Source organism: Phyllobates terribilis, unplaced genomic scaffold (assembly GCF_046119375.1).
Source record: "Phyllobates terribilis strain yellow unplaced genomic scaffold, ASM4611937v1 Scaffold_3__8_contigs__length_932513732, whole genome shotgun sequence".
Lineage (NCBI taxonomy): Eukaryota > Metazoa > Chordata > Amphibia > Anura > Dendrobatidae > Phyllobates > Phyllobates terribilis.
In genome coordinates, this window is record NW_027362763.1 from 852200721 (window position 1) to 852214757 (window position 14037).

Sequence of the window (14037 nt, forward strand, 5' to 3'; positions counted from 1 at the left end):
TGTACATCGATGGTCGACCTACCACCAATCTACACTGTACAGAGTACAGATAGAAGAGGACCCAGGGCACAGTGTGAGCACCCAAGAGCCAATGCATTTCCCAGGTACAAAGCAGCCCACCATTGCCCTAATGGTTTTATTCCACAACAAATTGGCTCTTTTGTAGGGTTGCTTGGCATTGATTGCTTTTCTCTCTAATGCTGGGTTCGCATACAATTTTTTCCTATGTTTAGTGGCCCCGTCTGGGCTTATGTCCGAACACCCACAAAATGGGATTTGAGCATATGCGTTGACGATAATGATGCATAATAATCGAATTCTGTAAAAATAATCTGTTCTGTAGTCATTTTCACACATATATGCCTATTGGAGGCAGGTGGCAAGATGTAGCCCACTATGTCTTGGTGCCCACCTCAACTAGGTGTATACACCCGAAAATGATGCCTGACAAAGCACACTGTGACTCCATCTGCATCATTATACTCAATGGCTCCGTCAGCCACTAAGCGTAGTAAAAAATGCTATGTGAGTCCAGCCTAATATGATGTATTAGCTTATCTGCCATATTTTCTTGTTCTTTAATAGTTTCATACTTAAAGAGGTTGTCCACTACTTTTACACTGATGGCCTATCCTTAGGCTAGGCCTTTAATGTCTGATCGGCGGGGTCTGATACCCGGTACCCCCGCTGATCAGCTGCCATCGGTGTCGGCGGTGGCCGCCGGTCAGAAGTGCATACTTGCCAAGCTGGCCGCCTATTTGTAGTGGCCGCTGCCGGGTACTGCACATCAGACTCCTATTGATTTGAATAGTATGGCCGGCACTTATCTTCTCTGTCTCTGATGCCTGGGAACTCTAGCCCGGCGCACTGTCTTCGTCTTAGTACTCTGTCCCGTCTTGGCCCATTTCCTCTCTGAGTTATAAACTCAGGGCCATCTTGCTTTGCGTCCACTCCCAGGACCTATCTCCGGTCGATCGCTCTACTTTTCGATCACTTCTCTCCTTCTTTCCAGTAGGATCTCACTATCCTCAGTCACGGTCTCCTCTCACGTCAGGGACACCCAAATCACACGGCTCTGCTGACTGATCAAATTTTAGGTCTGCTTTTCAGGCACACTGGGGCCTATCTGACGTCCTGACAGGAAACCGTCTCTGTCTCTTCAGCTTATCCCCTCCCACTCTGGGCTAGTCCCAATTTTTACCTCTAACTCTCCCTACTGTTGGGCAACACACAATACAAACATCATTAACGCATGTCACAGTTCCCATTACACAATACAACATTCTTCAAGGGGGAACGTGGGCAATATGTCCATCTCCTTACACATGGATGGCAGGTAGAGATGACAGACCCGCACTACCCATGAAGGGAAGATAGTGACAGGCCCTACACTACACATGGAGGGAAGATAGTGACAGACCCTACACTACACATGGAGGGAAGATAGTGACAGACCCTACACTACACATGGAGGGAAGATAGAGAGTGACAGACCCTACACTACACATGGAGGGCAGGTAGAGAATGTTAAAATCCACACTAGACACAGAGGGCAGCTAAAGTGCAACTACCCTCGATAGGAAAAAGTGACAGATCTTGCACTACAGATGGAGAGCGTGAAAAGTGTTAGACCCTGCACTCCACATGGAGGGAAGGTATAGAGTGACCGACCCCATTCACTCTCACCTACTGGCACTCACCTGAATCCTGCCACTCTGGTCTGCTTAGAAACAGGAGGTGGTGATGTCATGGTTCCCCCAGGTGCAGACCTCTGCAGCCTGTGATTGCCTGCAGTGGTCAGGTGACTTGAGCAGTGTGTCATTTGATTGTGTTCAGTTCCCTGGGCAGAGTTTTATTTCGCCCGGACCACCCCTGTAATCTTTTGTAGAGGTTTCACTGTGTAAGCATGCCAGTATTTCTTCTGCAATAAGAGCTGGGTGATGTGAGACCCTCTTTAGGTTTAGGGTCCCTTTAAATGGCTAGGAATGCTCCTCACACAGATGTGGAATGGGTTATGCCTCACAGTGGGTACAAGAGGCTGCTAGTTTTCTTCTTTTACAAAAACTGCTGAAATGTGAGGGGAACTGGAACTTGGAGTAATGGTGGAAGTGTGATCAATGGGTGGGAGTGTCTGGATGGTGATAAGAGGGCTGGCTCACAGCCATGATGCACTGCAAAGCCTGAGTCCCTCACTCACAAAGCAGAGGAAATCGGAAAATATTCCCGAGCAGCGCAGACAGCTGGGGGGAAAGCATAGGGAGGGAGACACAGGCAAGAACTACTCCAGAGGATACAGGAAAGTGTCTGGCTGCGCTGTGAGGAGGAGGATGAGGAGGGCAGCAGTGAGTGTGCGCCCTGTGTGAGTGTGCGGCTGCCTCCTCTGCTGCGGCTCTGCATGGCATTCTCTGCAAGGATTCGCTCTCTTCCCCTTCTGGTCAAGGCGGCTTCTTCCTGATCTGGACCTATTTAAAGGTGGATGTGAGGGCAGCTTCTCCTGGCACAGCTGTGGCACACACCCTGGGCTGCACACAAGGTATGCCATGCTCGGCTTCTCATTGCCATCAGTGTGGAGCAGGACGTGATGTGTGTGTAGTAGTGGAGATGTTCCTGCTCTGCTGCCACTCAGCAGGAACCAGGCTCTGCAGACTCAGGCGATCGCTGCAATAAGACGAGGAGTAGCGGCTTCTTGCCCTTCATTGTCCGCCCAGTGCCTGGACCCGGCACCCTCCGCATGCCCTTGCCCGGTGCTGGAGGTGCGCGCTCATTGATACATCAGTGCCGCACGCTGCTGCAGCACCGGGATCCCCCGAACTTTCAGCAATGCACATTGTGCTCAGATCTGGGTAGTGTTCTCCAGCATAGTATCCTCCACTGATCTATAGTATTATAGTGATCTATACAGTCATCTATAGTATTATATGGACGTATAAATAGGATTATATATAGTATTACCCGTGATCTGTAGTATTATATACAGCCATCTATTGTATTATATAGTGATCTGTAGTATTATCCAGTGATCTATAGTATTATATAGTGATCTTTAGTATTATACAAGGTGATCTATACTGTGATCCATAGTATTATACAAGATAATCTCTAATATCTAGTGATCTATAGTATATACAGTCATCTATAGTATTATATAGTGATTTATAGCATTACACATTGATCTATAGTATTATATAGTGATCTAGTGATCTATAGTATTATACAAGGTGATCTATGGTATTATATACAGTGATTTATGGAATTATATAGTGATCTATAGTATTATATACAATGATCTATAGTATTACCCAGTGATGTATAGTATTATATAGAGATATACAGTATTATATTGTGATTTGTAGTATTATCCACTAATCTATAGCATTATACAGGGTGATCTATGGTATTATATACAGTGATCTATAGTATTATACATTACTATGTGAATGCTATTCTCCATTTCTGTATAGTATTAGATAGTTTTATATGTGTATATGTCCATATTCTCCATATCTGCATAGTATACTGTATTATTTGTAGGTGTTATTCTCCATATCTGTTTATTAGTATGCAGTGATATATAGTGTTTTACATGTATGTCTTATTCTTCATGTCTATATAACATTAGATTGTATTATATTATGAGTGTGTTATTCTCCATATTCAACTTTCAGACTGTATATTATATATTTAATGAAAGTGTATGTTCAGTCTAGCTGTGCATCCATCCAGCAGTATGCTATTTTCTATAATATATATGTATGCGTATATATATATATATATATATATATATATATATATATATATATATAACTGTACACACACACACACACACACATATATATATATATATATATATATATATATGCACACATACAGGCATGTATATATATATATATATATATATACACACACATACATATATATATATATATATATATATACACACACACATTCATGTATAAGCTCACGATCACCTCTCCCTTTGTAGCTGCCATCCAGCACATGCACCAGTTGGGCACTGCCTGTCTGTGGCAGTAGGTGCTGGGGACCTTATATGCCAGTTACTATTCTTGCCATTTCTATGTATATTTTGGGGGTCTTAGCTTGTTTTCTCCACCTGTATTGTCATTATTCCCACTGTGTGATGTCAGGAGTATACCAGGCTGCAGGCTAGGCTACCACATGTAGAGTGACTGGTAGTACTGTAGTCCCATGCATGGGACGGAATGGTTAACCCCTGTAATGCCAGTTGCCCGCAGTGCGTTGCTGGCTGTCCCCACCCCCAGCAATGGAAGGGTTAGGTCCCCCTCCCACCACAGGTTGTGGTGAGCTGGAGAGATGGATTTGTAGCTTTGATGCCTCAGTAGGAGGAGGTGAGGAGTGTGCGCTCCCTGGGGGGATAATGTGCATGTCTGCTGTGGCTGGAGGTGGGTTATTCTGACTGGAGACATGTGTCCCTGATTCCTCTCTCTTTCCTCCCTCCCTTGCTCTCATGGTTGAGTTGGTCCTTCTAGGCATGTAGTGTGGCAGCAGGTAGTGTGGCAGGTAGTGTGCCAGTGCTGCAGGAGACAGGCAGCATGCCATAGGATGAGCCGCCATGCTGCAGCCGCATGTATATGGCCAAGTGAGGACACTGGAGCCTCCGACCTCTTGTCACTTCCCCAGGAGGAGCAGATAATGGCTGACCAGAGCTCCACTGTGGAGCCCTCACCTCAGCCAGGTGTTGTGCTCTCAGCTTTCACCTTTATGTCTCCTCATTAGCATAATTCTTAACCTGTTGCTTGCTAAGGAGACCTGCAGCACTCAGCAAGGAGTGGCAGGGGGCTATCGAGGGGCTTTGTCTTCATAGTTAACCTTTGATTCCTTTTAAAGTATGTGCAGCAAGATGATATTCTGATTTGAAGGACAAATCAGGCTAAAACGGGTCAAATGTTGATTCCCATGAGGATGGCGCACTTCAGAAAATGAATATTTTGAATATAGCTGTCACTTAATAAGATGAATGACAGCTCTTTATAGTGACCAGAAATCAGCCATAAACTGGGGGCAAATCGCACATCTGGCTGTAAAGTATTCCAGTAGTCAGGTGCATCTCTGGGGAAATGGCCACCAACAGCAGACGGTGCATCCAGCATGGTAATGGGGCTTCCCTGCACTGTACTGTATGGCGGGGCTCCTCTACAGGACTACATCCCCAACAGAGGACTACATCCCCAACAGAGGACTACATCCCCAGCAGGGCACTGCCTCACAGGACTACATCCCCAGCAGGGCACTGCCTCACAGGACTACATCCCCAACAGAGGACTACATCCCCAGCAGGGCACTGCCTCACAGAACTACATCCCCAGCAGGGCACTGCCTCACAGGACTACATCCCCAGCAGGGCACTGCCTCACAGGACTACATCCCCAGCAGGGCACTGCCTCACAGGACTACTTCCCCAGCAGGGCACTGCCTCACAGGACTACATCCCCAGCAGGGCACTGCCTCACAGGACTACATCCCCAGCAGGGCACTGCCTCACAGAACTACATCCCCAGCAGGGCACTGCCTCACAGGACTACATCCCCAGCAGGGCACTGCCTCACAGGACTACATCCCCAGCAGGGCACTGCCTCACAGGACTACATCCCCAACAGAGGACTACATCCCCAGCAGGGCACTGCCTCACAGAACTACATCCCCAGCAGGGCACTGCCTCACAGGACTACATCCCCAGCAGGGCACTGCCTCACAGAACTACATCCCCAGCAGGGCACTGCCTCACAGGACTACATCCCCAGCAGGGCACTGCCTCACAGGACTACTTCCCCAGCAGGGCACTGCCTCACAGGACTTCATCCCCAGCAGGGCACTGCCTCACAGGACTACATCCCCAGCAGGGCACTGCCTCACAGGACTACATCCCCAGCAGGGCACTGCCTCACATCCTCATTTCCCAGCACAGTAACCGAGGAGGAATTCATTCATTTCTGCATGTGTCACACAACAGATTTATCAATCCCCTGGCACAACTGTTGCTTACACCCTATTATCGTCTCCTCTCTGACAGTTACCTACCATTCATTTACATTAGCTTGCACATGTTTTAGCCATGTTGCAATAACTGGATGTAGAAATTCTTATATTATGTCAATAATTAATATTATGTATTTATAGTAATTCAATGGTAAGCACTGCTTACTGGGAAATCAATATTTCTTCTGTTATTGGTCCCCGTATTATACTGTAAAGTACTTGAGCAATGCAGTTCTTACTTGGCACATGGCAAGATGATCCGTCCAATGCAGAAAACCACAAGTGACATGGCGGAGCACACGTGGAGAATGGACCAAGCCCCGAGACCCTGCAGATTCCCACAGTGTGGAAGCTTATATCTATCTATTACCTATCTATCTCTCCATCTATAATCATCTATCTATCATCTATCTATCTATCTATCATCTGTTTATCCATCTATCATCTATCTATAATCTATCCATCTATCATCTGTCTATCCATCCATCTATCTATCTAACATCTATCTATTTATCTATCTATCATCTGTCTATCCATATATCTATCTATCCATCCATCTATCTATATCATTTGTCTATCTATCGGTCTTTCTATCTATCCATCCATATATCTATCTGTCTATCTATCTATCTATCATCTGTCTATCCATCTATCTATTATCTATCTATCTGTCATCTATCTATCATCTGTCTATCCATCTATCTATCTATCTGTCATCTATCTATCATCTATCTATCTGTCTATCTATCCATCTATCATCTATCTATCTGTCTCTATCTATCATCTATCTATCATCTGTCTATCCATCTATCTGTCCATCTATCTATCATCTATCATCTATCTATCATCTGTCTATCTATCATCTATCTATCTATCATCCATCTATCCCTCTATCTATCGTCTGTCTATCCATCTATCTATCTATCATCTGTCTATCTTTCTATCCATCTATCTATCATCTATCTATCCATCTATCATCTATCTATCATCTTTCTATCTATCTTTCTATCCATCCATATATCTATCAATCCCATATCTATCTATTATCTATCTATCCTATCTATCTATCTATCTATCTATCTATCTATCTATCATCTGTCATGTATATCTATCTTTCTATCTATCCATACATATATCTATCTATCTATCTATCTATCTATCCCATATCTATTTATCTATCATCTATCTATCTATCTATCATCTGTCTATCTATCATCTCTATCATCCATCTAGCCCTCTATCTATCATATGTCTATCCATCTATCTATCCATCTATCTATCATCTGTCTATCATCTATAATCTGTCTATTTTCTATCTATCCATCTATATATATATATATATCCCATATCTATCTATCTATCTATCTATCTATCTATCTATCTATCTATCTATCTATCTATCTATCTATCTATCTGTCTATCTCAGTGATGGACATATCATTGGTGCAAGAGGTAAAGGGGACACTACCACCTTCAAAGCAGGCAGAATTGTGCATTATGATGAGCTCTTGGGCTTCAAAGGGCCCGTATATTGTGCTTGCTCAGGGGCCCTTTTCTGTTTGTGTCCGCCAGTGATCGATTGATCTATCTATCTATCTATCCATCTATCTATATCTATTCATATATCTATCTAGATATCAAATTCAAAGAAGCTTATTGGCAAGACTCAATACACATTACTATCTATCTATCAAATATCTATATACCGTATCTATCTACCGTATCTATCTATCTACAGTATCTATCTATCTACCGTATCTATCTATTTATCTATCTACCGTATCTATCTATCTACAGTATCTACCGTATCTATCTGTCTGTCTACAGTATCTATCTATCTACCGTATCTACCTTATCTATCTATCTATCTATCTATCTATCTATATTCCTTTATATATTGTTTCTATGCTAAGCAGATACTTATCACAATACCATCAAAGGCATTAACAAATTCTAAGAATTAGCCCTGTGTGCTGGTGGGTAGGCATCACTAAACTACATGGGGAAGTGTACGTCAATGAATACAATCTGTAGCAAGTAAAAGTAGCTGATGCTGGTGATAGGAAATGAATTGCTATTTGCATCTCTCTGTCTATACGATTAGTACACTGAAGTATATAGGAGATGACAGCTTTGCCGGGTGTACAATGCTGGATAAGCAGCAGACTCCGCAGCAGTAATACATCCTTCATACATTCCATTATACGTCACTTATACACTATGCTTAGTCATTTTCTCCCAGGTTCCAAATCATCACCGTTGACCCAAAAAAGACAAGAAGCGCACTTATGTGACATTGTATCTATGTACAACGGATTGCTGTGTTTGCTGGAAGATGGTAAAATAGGAAACGACCTTGTCTCTTTGGGTTTTGTAAAAGAAAAACGAAACCGGGTTTGGCATATGGGAGGCTGGGAGGTCTGAGCTCACAATATGTTTCTGCTTTAAAAGGAGAAGTGAAATCAGAGCAGAAGCTGATATTCAATGTGTGAGCGGGATCCATCTCACTGTGATTTGGGGGAGACGTTCAGTTTACAGTGTTTTGTGTTAATGTCAGGGTTATGTGGACCGGATGGCTAATGGTATTGCAGATATAATGCTGCTTAGTTTAGAAACATTCTCAGAATATTGGAAGAATTGAGATCCAGGCTGGGTCTCTTCACATTTGACATTTAAAGATGGCGCTTGTTTTTGTAATCTTAGAATTATAACCTGATAATTGCCCAGGGCAGGATAGTCTGAGATAACAATAATTCATATATGAATGCTACATACTATTATACATAGATAACCATGGAGATTACATATGCGCGATGTACACTAACACTGCTAGTAATTAAAGGGAGCATGTCACCATTCACATTAATCTGCTAGCAGCTTGTTGTAGAGGCTGCTGAGCTGGGCAGATTGATATATAGTTTTGTAGGAAAAGATCTATTATTATTTGCAACTTCTTGATTTAAAAGCTACTCTTTTTAGGGCCATCCACTGGACTACGGAGTCCAGTGGGTGGTTCTAATCATTGATTGACAGCTATGTCTATTTGATAATTATTGAGTGATACTGTCTACTGCACTCCTAGGCATAGAACGAGCATGGATTTAGATCAATGAGTTACACATTATAATGGTTCTTTTCTTACAAATGTTACAGTTTCATCATTGACCATGGCCGAGGGACACTGTGACAACTCAGTCGCCCTATGGGATTTGAAGTGTGCTTGACTGTCAGTTTTGTGAGTGACAGTCCAGTCATCCAATCTGATCCTGGGGTGTTCTGTGCTGTCAGCATTTTGACTGACAGCCCTGCTGCTCAATCTGGTCTAGCCTGCAGGTGTTGTCTCCCGTTCTTAATGATTTTCAAGCTATTTAGCTGGCTAGCTGTGAGCAGTCCAGTGTCAGTTGTAGCTTTTTTAGGTGTGTGCTTAGCCCTGTGTCTCATTTCTCTGATCTAGTTGCCAGACCTAGGATTTGTTGTGACTATTCGTGTGTACTATCCCTTCTGCTCTTGACGCTCTCTGATTTCAGGTATCTGACCCCAGACTCAGCCTCTGGCTATCCCTTTGTCTTACTCCCTTGTCATGACATACCCTCCTGGCATTTGACCCTGGACTGTTACCTGATCATATCTTTGCCTTGCCCCTCTGTATCTGGCCTAGCACCTCCTGGCGGCTGGTCCATGAGTAGTGAGTCAACATTACAACAATGTTATATAACAATCGGCTCAGCTCCTCCACCTCTGGAACACAGTAGCCTACAGGTCTGTTTACACGGACCAACTGGCGGCACAACATGACTGCCAATCGATAAACTTTTATCGCGGATCTTGTGTACACAGGACAATGATCTTTATGCTGTGAAAAAGATCATTTCACTTGATGAAAGCATTTTTCTCATTCATTAGGTGATCGGCAGCCTGTTTACACGACAAAATAATCGTGAGGCAAGCGCTTTTAACAACGCTCGTTCACGATTATCTTGCAGTGTAAATGCCCCTTAACTTCACAGCTGGAGTAACAATAGTAGATGAGATTCAGCCTTTTCAGCTTAGACAGATGTCTTATAATTGATTGTAAACTAATTTATTTGGTCTTTTTTGATTTGTGGTCCTAAACAGGGTTGCCAACTTGATTTTTTATTTTTTCGGAACAGCCTATCAAAAAATCATGGTCAGACAATATTTTTTCTACGGACACACTGGAAATCCATAATAAATCATTATGATTCAGCGATACATATCTACAGCCCATAATTCTGATAAGAAGACATCAGCTGCATTCACTGTAAAATAATGATAATCACAGTCAAAATAATCAGTATGATTTCTTCAGATCCCAAAAAATCACTGACGCCTTACATTTTTTTTCACGGATTAGGCAAAAAAGTGCCCTATTCTTACGGACGGTTGGAAACATTGGTTCTCAAATATAATGATACTTTACGCCCAGTGTGGGGCTTAAGTGGCAGTACGTTGCACAGGTTCTCTACTTTTTTGGTTATTTGAATACTTACTGTATGTCATACACAACCTTCAATATATAGTATCTCCAATATCTATTACCTCCCATATGTATAATATCTGCAATATATGACATCTGCAATGTATAACACCTTCAATGCATTGTAGCGACATTGCATAGTCCCTTCAATATATAGCACCTCCAGCTTATAGAACTTGCAATATAAAGTACGGTACCTTCAATGTATTGTGCCTCCATGTATGGTACCTCCAGTATACAGTATAGTACCGTCAATAATAATATCCTGCCTGTGTTAGATTTTCATAGTTATTTATTAATACTTCATGCACAAATGAAACCTTAGCCTTTGATGTGCACTATCACTGTCACCAATAAAGATAATCTGCAATCAGCTTGTTATAGTGCACGAGAAGATGAGCAGATTGAAATATAGTTTGGTGGGAAAAGATCCAATATTAAATGTAGTTTATTGATTGAAATCCCATCTCTTTCTATACCTAGGAGTCCACGTCTTGGTCCTAATCAGCGGTTGCCAACTTTTGTCTATATGGACATTCATACAGGGAGGGCTGTCAGTCATTCTGTAAAATTGCCCACTGCACTCTTAAAGGGAGTCTGTCAGCAGCTTTTTGCTATATGATCTGAAGACAGCAGGAGATAGAAGAGGAGACACAGATTTCCGGGATGTGTCACTTGTCAAAGCGTGTGCTGTTGTTTACTAAGTGTAAAGCATTTATCACTAAGAGATTAACATAGCTGGACTAGTTCGGCCATGCCCCCTCCTGTGATAAGCACCTCACTGACTATGGACTTTGTACACAGAGAGCCTGGTGTGGGCGGGATTAGCTGTGGTGTGGGGTTAGCTGTGGTGTGGGCGGGGTTAGCTCTCTCAGCTCTGCTTCATTCTAAATCTAAAAGCTCTGATTGTGTCAGAACTGCTGCACCCAGTAACCTAAGTGATACTTTGCTGGAATCAGGGTCTCTTTTCCTACATCATGCTGCTCTCAGATTCGGTAGCAAAAACCTGCTGACAGATTCCCTTTAAGCATAGAATGAGTACATTCAATATATTGCACCTTCAGTGTATAGTTCCCCCGTTACATAGTACCTCCAATATACAGTATAGTACCTTCAATATATCTTACCTCCAATGTATGATACTTCAAAATATACTACCTGAAATATACAGTATAATGACTCCAATGTACAGTATAGTCGTGCCAGTATATAGTACCTCCAATATACACTTTATGGGCAAAAGTATTAGGACACCTACACATTTCACCTACAGGAGTTTTTATAACAACCTAGGCAATAATATGGAGGTGGTCCCTCCTTTACAGCTATAACATCTTCCACTCTTCTCAGAAGGCTTGCTACAAGATTTTGGTGTATGTCAGTAAGACATAAGACCATTTCGGACACTGCTGTTGGACTCACAGAGGGCTCAGAGGGCCAGTTTCCCAATCTCCGCTCCGCTCACTGGTGTTAAATGAGGTTGGGATCAGGACTCTTTCTGCACTATGGGCCTCAGCGCTCGTTGACCCCACTCTGTATCTTTATGTGGTCTGCACTTCATCGGCAGAGTTGCTTCCACCTCTCTACAATATCACCCAGTTCATCCTGGAATATTTACTGGAGAAGAAATCTGACTTGTTATAAAGGTGGCCTGTTATTACAGGACCACGTTTTAGATATTTAGAGCAGCCCATTCCATCACAAGTGTTAGTAAATACAGACGGCATGACGAGGGGCGTTTTATACCCCAATTGCAATAAGACTGAATGAAAAAACTGAATTCCATGGTTAAAACCTATGTCCCAATACTTTTGTCCCTACAGCATATGTATATACTTTCCATGCAGTGCATATTGTCTCCAGATTGATCTTTATCAGCAATCCTGACTATTATATTACTTTAAGATTCCGCACACTAATATTAAGCCGTTCCTAACCCATCATGGCTTCTGGTGATTGCGTCTTCTTTCACAGTTATCAACACCCTACAAATGTAAAACCTATCTTCATTATATATAAATGTAAAGCAAAGTTGCATATTAAATATAGGGTACTTAGTGAACTATTTTTGTTCAAAAAAAGTATACAAGCCGTCCCACCAGCGACAAGGTGACCCTAAATTGGGACGGTACCTACCTTAAGTAAGGTTTTTAATATAGACAGTGTAGGTACCGTCCCAATTTAGGGTCACCTTGTCGCTGGTGGGACGGCTTGTATACTTTTTTTGATCAAAAATAGTTCACTAAGTACCCTATATTTAATATGCAACTTTGCTTTACATTTATATATAATGATGGTAGGGTATGAGATATATTTTTTGTCTTTTGTAGGTTTTGCTTCTTTTTGCTAGTGTGAACATGCTCCTATTTCTTGCATGTGTACCATCTTAGACCTCAGTTCACATTGCTTGGTTTTTTGTCTTGTTTGCATTCTGTGCAAATTAAGAGTGTGGCACCCCCTTTGTTGAGCTGATTAGTATATATGTAGCTTCCCCCGGGCCTAGGTGGTCTGGAGTTGGGACCCGGTCCTATTTGTCTACCCTTTTATATGCATTACTTCAACTTTGATATACAGTAAGGTTTTTAATATAGACAGTGTAGGTACCGTCCCAATTTAGGGTCACCTTGTCGCTGGTGGGACGGCTTGTATACTTTTTTTGATCAAAAATAGTTCACTAAGTACCCTATATTTAATATGCAACTTTGCTTTACATTTATATATAATGATGGTAGGGTATGAGATATATTTTTTGTCTTTTGTAGGTTTTGCTTCTTTTTGCTAGTGTGAACATGCTCCTATTTCTTGCATGTGTACCATCTTAGACCTCAGTTCACATTGCTTGGTTTTTTACCCTACAAATGTGTCTGACCTCTGCTGGCCAATATTGGTAATTATGTACGTGCATGGCATCTTTTGCCCTGATAGTAATTAATTTGCAAAGCGTTAAAGTGAATGCCTCCGTTGTCTGCTAGCAGTGAATTATCTGGGAGACTCGCGGGACTAGTTTTCTACATACAGCAAACAATGGGGGAGCTGCTGCAGGGGGACCCAAAAGTAAGATCTAGGGCTCGTGCACATGACCATATATTTTGTCAGAGTGCAATTCGGAAAACCATCACAGGATGCCTGAGTTGCATCCAATTATTGGATCGTACTCGGCCATGGAAGTCAATGAATTGGTGGAAAAAATCTGACCGCACTAGGATGACATCTGACTGCGATCTGATTTTTATGGACTGATAGAATGGAGAAGAGGGAGACGTTTTTTTTCCTTCTGCTCCTCATCCAAGAAAATCAGATCGGTCTATCAGAGTGTGATTAGTGTGATCGGACTGATTTTCTTGGATGAGAGAAAATACTGTCATGTGACCCCAGCCTCATAATGGAAAGTGGCCCTGGGCAGAATTTCATAGGGGAGAGAGTAATGGTCCCAACATGTTCCTCTGCCTCAGCCGGTGTTCTTAGATGCAGAGCTAAGGTAGCAAACTATATTTATGCTTTAGGTGAAGAAAATCCTTGCTACA

At 42.4% G+C, this 14037-nt stretch overlaps 1 protein-coding gene across 3 annotated transcripts in view; it reads left to right on the forward strand.

Annotated features, from left to right (window-relative positions):
* The first annotated feature begins 1912 nt into the window (after nt 1-1912).
* The window catches only part of SLC8A1 (solute carrier family 8 member A1), a 798808-nt gene continuing 786683 nt past the window's right edge, over nt 1913-14037 (forward strand). For 2 of the 3 annotated variants that reach the window (XR_012318097.1, XM_073672538.1), the window contains exon 1: nt 1913-2533. The gene's annotated coding sequence lies outside the window, so the exon portion shown is untranslated. The remainder of the gene's footprint in view (nt 2534-14037) is intronic. The other variant, XM_073672539.1, reaches the window with a different exon arrangement.